Raw genomic sequence first — 6,000 nt, forward strand, 5'->3', positions numbered from 1 at the left:
AAACAGAGATGTTTATTTGGTGCAGGAGTGCTTTATTCATGTGCACAGGAACTTTTCACATGCATTTGGTTTGGGCGTGGCTGCTGGGGAACTGGGTTGCACGTGCAGCATCATCTAGGAGTGGCAGGGTGTGGCTGGTAAGCCAGAGCCAGGGGGCGTGGCCGGAAACTCGACTATATAAACCCACCCAGCCTTCATGCGAATGATTTGCGTTATTCTGCACTTGCATGCAGCATAATGCTTATCGCCGCCTGACTGCAGACTCACCTCTTGGACTCCAGCTTCATACTTACCTACCTGTTCTCACCTGCACACGCCTCTCGTCGAACCTGGCATCCAGCATTTAAGCTTCAGCCCCACCGAAATCTTGATCTTGACACTGCAGCACGATGCGCTCCTCATTCACAAAGATGGCACCTGCAAAGAAATACCAAAGACAAGGTTATACATTAAAGACATTCAGTTTAAGGTTGCACAGCTATCTAATCTTGCACTTAACCTTAAACCATCACTTACCTGTTGTCAGACCATCACAGATCCTCTCCTCTTCCATCAGGCTTCGCCTTGTGCTCCAAGGCCGCTGCTGGGCCGCAACTCCACCTAAAGGAAGAAATCAGAATAGAGGCACTAACAATACAAAACATTTAAACAACGAGAAGAGACAATAGAACTGAAAGACACTTACCATAAGAAGTGGCATAGTCGCAGCTGGACTGGGCTACCACGTATGAGGGGCCAGTGAAGGAACTCGGTCCCATCAAGAAGCGCCTCTGCAAAAAGTAGCAGGACGGAGTGCTCATTATCATTAATCAACAGGTGCATATGGGTCAGTGCATGCTGACCACGCTTTGGGAAGAAGGGTTCGAGAGAGACAACGGCCACAGGTTAGCATCCTCATGTTCTCTCATATCCATGCAGGAGCAGTGTCACCAATTGTCACAGCCCACAGCATATTTGCAGAGGAAGAAGCCAGACAGGGGTGATCCACTTCCATGGAGGGCTGCAACCGTGCCTCAACATCCCCGCAGAGACCAGGTGAGCGTAACAGGGACATAGTTCAATAAAACCAATAAAAAAAATTAAAAATATAATAATCGTTAAAACTTTAGATGTATTTCTAAAATCATGGTGCACAGTGCAATTCACATTATTATGGCACCATTTGACATGTAATTTGACAAACTGCTAGAAACAGTCATAGAAGCATTATCCCTGCCATATGTTGCGGCAGTCATCAAGTGCGTGGCCAACACTAACAGGACAGACAAAATATCAATGGGGAACGCAGCCACTGATGCGGCAGCCAAAATGGCGGGATATCTGCCAAATAAAATGCCTGCTCAGTACATCGTGACCACTTCACCAGCAAACAAACATCCAACACCTTATACAGCATTGCCTATCTCCCAGATAATAAAGTTACAGGGTAGGGCAACAGAAAAGGAGAAGGAATTGTGGCTACAACGGGGATGCAAGCAATTCCCAACAGATCTATCATGGAGACAAGAGAGCTCTGGGAAGACAGTAATGCCTCAGGAGCTGCTAGAAGTACCATTTGAACAGTTACACTATCCATCCCACAGTTTGAAGCAGCACATCACAGCAGATATACATGAGTACTGGTTTATACCAAACATAAAGGAGAGCACCACAGAAATGGTTGTACATTGCACCACATGTCAAGGTTTTGGTACTGGGATGACACTATGGATGTTATGGGGCACATTGCTCCGTCCTACTGCGCCGTTCCGTGAATTACATATAGATTACGCCAACCTGGGTGAGCATTGTAATGGCTCCAGGTATCTCATAGTCGTGGTTTGCCATTTCTCAAGGCGGGTGGAAGCAGGGCCTTGTGCACATCCTGATGCCAAATGTGCTGCCAGATTTTTATACGCAAGGTTTTCACTCGAAGCGGTGTGTGCGAGGTTCTAAGGTCAGACAATGACACACAGTTTTTCAATGCACTGTTTCAGCACGTTACAGCACTACTTGGCATTAAGCACTGGATGTGTTTGATTTACCACCCACAGGCCAACAGTGTTGTGGAGATGATCAACGGGCTCCTCAAGAGCAAATTATCCAATCTTTACACCATGTTGAAAAAGAACTGGGTACATTGTTTGCACCTGGCGCTCTTCAGTTTACGCACACAGCCCAGAAAAGACCACCATTTGTCACCTCACAAGGTGGTCACTGGTTGGCATATGCACACCCCCATATCTTCTGTAAGAAGAACTTCAGACGCATATAGGGCTGTTTTTGCTTCCACCTTCATTCCCCCTCCCTCTCCTGCCATGGACGCCCTTACTGATGATGTCCTTGCTAATCTTCACCTTTCTACCACTAACAACCTGGGCATCTTTGCCCTTTCATGAGGATCTGAATCAAGCCTTCCTCCAAGCGTAACACCTGGTATGACTCTGACCTAGCCTGACAGGATCCACAGCTCTGAGGCGCAGCAGTGGCATGCAACAACCACCCCCACTACGGTTTTGGGACCTGCAAGTCAGGGCTTACACAGGGCTTTGGAACCCTAGCAGAGATAGCGGGTTAGGATAACTTTGGTTGGATAGGACGGGGGTAGTAAGGTAAAAGGGTAGAGGGTTAGGGAGAGGTTATGATAGGTAGGGGGTATTAGGGTAGTTGTTATTTTAGTTGTCTCCAGCGTGTACCAGTTACACCAACACTCCTACACACTCTCACTTATCACACTACCCCTGTGTCCTGCTTCCTGTGAGGATACGTAGTACAAGAATATTAGGTATCAACAAACAAGAGCACCTGTGTCCTTGAACCACTGTGCATGGCAACAAACAATATGACAAACAAGACTGTGCAACATTTAGCTTAGGTTGTAGTTAGCCTGGGGTGGCCCCCTGTTTTCTCCTACAAGCAATCGAGAAGTCCTGTGTTGGAGGAGCAGTTCAAATGCTGCAGAAATGTACTTTGATTAGTGCACTGGTCTGCACCGCCGCATGTGGCGCTTACACATGCGTATTCCTATTTGTCCTATGAGCCACACATGGCTGTTCATGTGCGTTAGGTTATTCTATGCAGGGTTTGCTTGCACGTAGATTTACTAGTGCTTCTCCCATGCAGTTAGTAAAGGCTGCATGTGGCTGTAATGATGCTCTATATGGGGGCGCATGTGGGTTGGGCAATATAAGAGCGTGCCGGGGTTCCTGTGGTTGGCAAATGCTCAATTAGGTTTCCTAGTGTTGCGGAGCATGCACAGAGCTGTCTCTGGTCTTGCACAGACAAGCAGTGTTGGTTAATGCGCTTTGTTACGCTGTGAATGCCGACTTCCCCCTGCTCCCTGTAGGCTGCCGAGGTGCTGCAGCACTAATCTATGTCAGGCGAGGTGCCGGGGAGTGATCCGGTGGGGTGTGGCTCCTCACATTTGCTTGGGTGGCTGTAGCAGCTTCAAGACAGACCTTCTCAGCGTGGAGACTCGAGAACAAGCCCTGTGCCCTTTCTTCTGCACATGCATGCCGGCAAGCCCCATCTGACGTGGAGTTCCTCTTGTGCTGGGCCCAGGGCTTGCTGGGTAGTGCAGTTTTATAGGTTTTTATCCTGCAGAGGGAGCATAAAAGCATCCTATAGGGCTGAATGTCCTTCATATGGATGTGGCTTTGTTTTGGTGCGGCCTTATGTTTTATTACTTGTTTTTGGCCATGACCTATGCCACATAATGTCACTGCACTCCCCTTTCCATGAGTGCCCTTGCCCCTTCCACCCCTGGGCCTGACAGTATTCGTCCGTCACAGAAGGCACATGGCTTTGGCTTTTCGGGGTGATTGCTATGAAACGTGCGCAGTAGTATTGTGGCATGCACACTGCGGGCTGGTTCCCTAGATCAGTCTTCGGGCCTGTAACCCACCCAATCAGTCAGGAAATATACCTGTCCATCTCTGTGAAGTCATGAGTTGAGGATGGTTTGTACCTCGTACTCGAGTTGCCCATGTACCAATACTGGTGGTGGTTTTTTGGCTCGCACGGTGGCCGGGGCTGGTTTCAAGAGAGAGACATGAAAGGTTGGATGAATTTTCATTTGGGGTTAAATCTAAATGTACAGTAACCAGATTGATGATTTTATTTACAGTAAATGGGCCTAAGTACTGCGGCGGGAGCTATCCAGGGCCCTGTATGTGGATGTTACAAGTTGACAACTGTACCCTGCCCCACCAACTGATAAGTGGGGCTTACTCGACAATGTCTATCTGCGTATAGCCTGTAGGTGTCTTTGGCCAGCGATAGGTTGGATTGGGCATCTTTCCACACCTGTTGTATATATGCGTGTGTTGGCCCAGTAATGCAGGTAGTGTGGTTGGCGGTGGTGCTGTGCCTATTGGCAAAACCCAGGGATGATATCCTTATGGGCTATAAAATGGAGTATGTTTGGTGGACATATGGACTGCATTGTTATAGGCAATTTCAGCTAGCCAGACGTGTTGGACCCAGGACGTTTCAGTACTTGTAGCAAAAAAAAAGCAAGAATTGTTTGAGCCCCTGTTTGACATTTTCAGTTTGCCCATCCGTTTCTGGGTGATACCCCGAGGACAAACGGACGTCCATTCCAATCCTCTTACAGAATGCACACCAAAACCGCAATGTTAATTGGGGTTCTCTGTCCGTGATGATTCGGGTAGGCAGACCATGAAGTCGTACCACATGTTTTAAAAAAAAATAATTTTATTGATTTTACAACAAGCAAGACATAATTTACACTCCCGACATTTTCATTTACAAGTGTCATAGCATACATTACATGTTCTCTTAATGTCTTCCCCCTCCCTTCCCTTTAAACTCAAGCACTCCCCCCTATACCTCTGGCTCTTGTTGCTCAGGATTAGTTCTCTTCCTGGTTCTCGGGCAGGTCGTCATCACTGGGGTCACTTTGGGTGTACTCATGCAACAAGGCTATCATTTGTCTCCATTCCATCAGTGGGCCCACTTCCTCACCCTCCCCTCTGTTTGTCGCCTCATACCATGCCACTGTCTCAGCGTCTGCCCATTTTAGGAGGTCCTTCCACCACATCTCTAGTCTGGGTCTATGAGCAGCCTTCCAGCTCATGGCAAGTATCCTCTTGCCCAGGATGTATGCTAAGTCTTTGAGTTTACATACGTGTCTCAAATTTCACGTCCTAGTGAATCCCCCCAGCATGCATGCCCATATGGATTCCAGGTCTAATTTAATGCCCTTTTCAGATAGCTTGTGTTTGATTTCCCCCCAGAACTTCCCAACCTCCGGGCACGCCCAGAACATTTGAATCATCCCTGCTCCCTCCTCCCCACGCTTGGGGCATTTTTGTGCCTCTGAGTTCCCACATTTTCCTATCATTTGAGGGGTCATGTATGCTCTGTGGGTAACATATAGTTGGATCTGTTGTAACCTGGCATTTCTGGACACCTTCTTGTGGTATCTTTGGGCCCTCTCTCATTGCCCATCTTACATGGCCTCTCTCGCCTCCTCCTCCCAGTCCTGCTGCAGCTTGAGCGGCTCTTTTCCCACTCTTGACATTGTTAATTTGTATATCCTGGATATTTTATGCCTTCCCTCCGAGATGTCATACATCGTTTCAATGGCAGTGTCCGGTTGCTCCGCTAGCGCTATTTCGGACCACGTTTCTTTCACCCTTTTGACTATTCTTCTATTTGTGATATGCTGTCCCGCCTGTACCCCGGTTTTGTCCATTATTGTTTGGAAATCCATAGCTTCCCCCTCTTGCCAGAGATCCCCTAGAGTAGCAAGGCCCAATGGCTCCCAATATTTCCGGATCGCTTTTCTTAGTTGGTCATCTGCTCCATATAGCGCCATGAGTGGTACCTGCGGGGAGCATGGGGTTGGGCCTCCCATGGTCCGGCACGCTTTGTGCCAGACCTCCCAGCCTAGTGTTAACAATCTCGGCCTACCCTGCATCTCTGACTTGGGTAGCCATATTAGTTCTCGTAGGAAGTATGGGGCATTCTCATCCATCAGCAGACTGGATTCTGCTG

This window comes from Ambystoma mexicanum, chromosome 10 (assembly GCF_040938575.1).
Source record: "Ambystoma mexicanum isolate Mex_15411 chromosome 10, UKY_AmexF1_1, whole genome shotgun sequence".
In the NCBI taxonomy this organism is placed as follows: Eukaryota; Metazoa; Chordata; class Amphibia; order Caudata; family Ambystomatidae; genus Ambystoma; species Ambystoma mexicanum.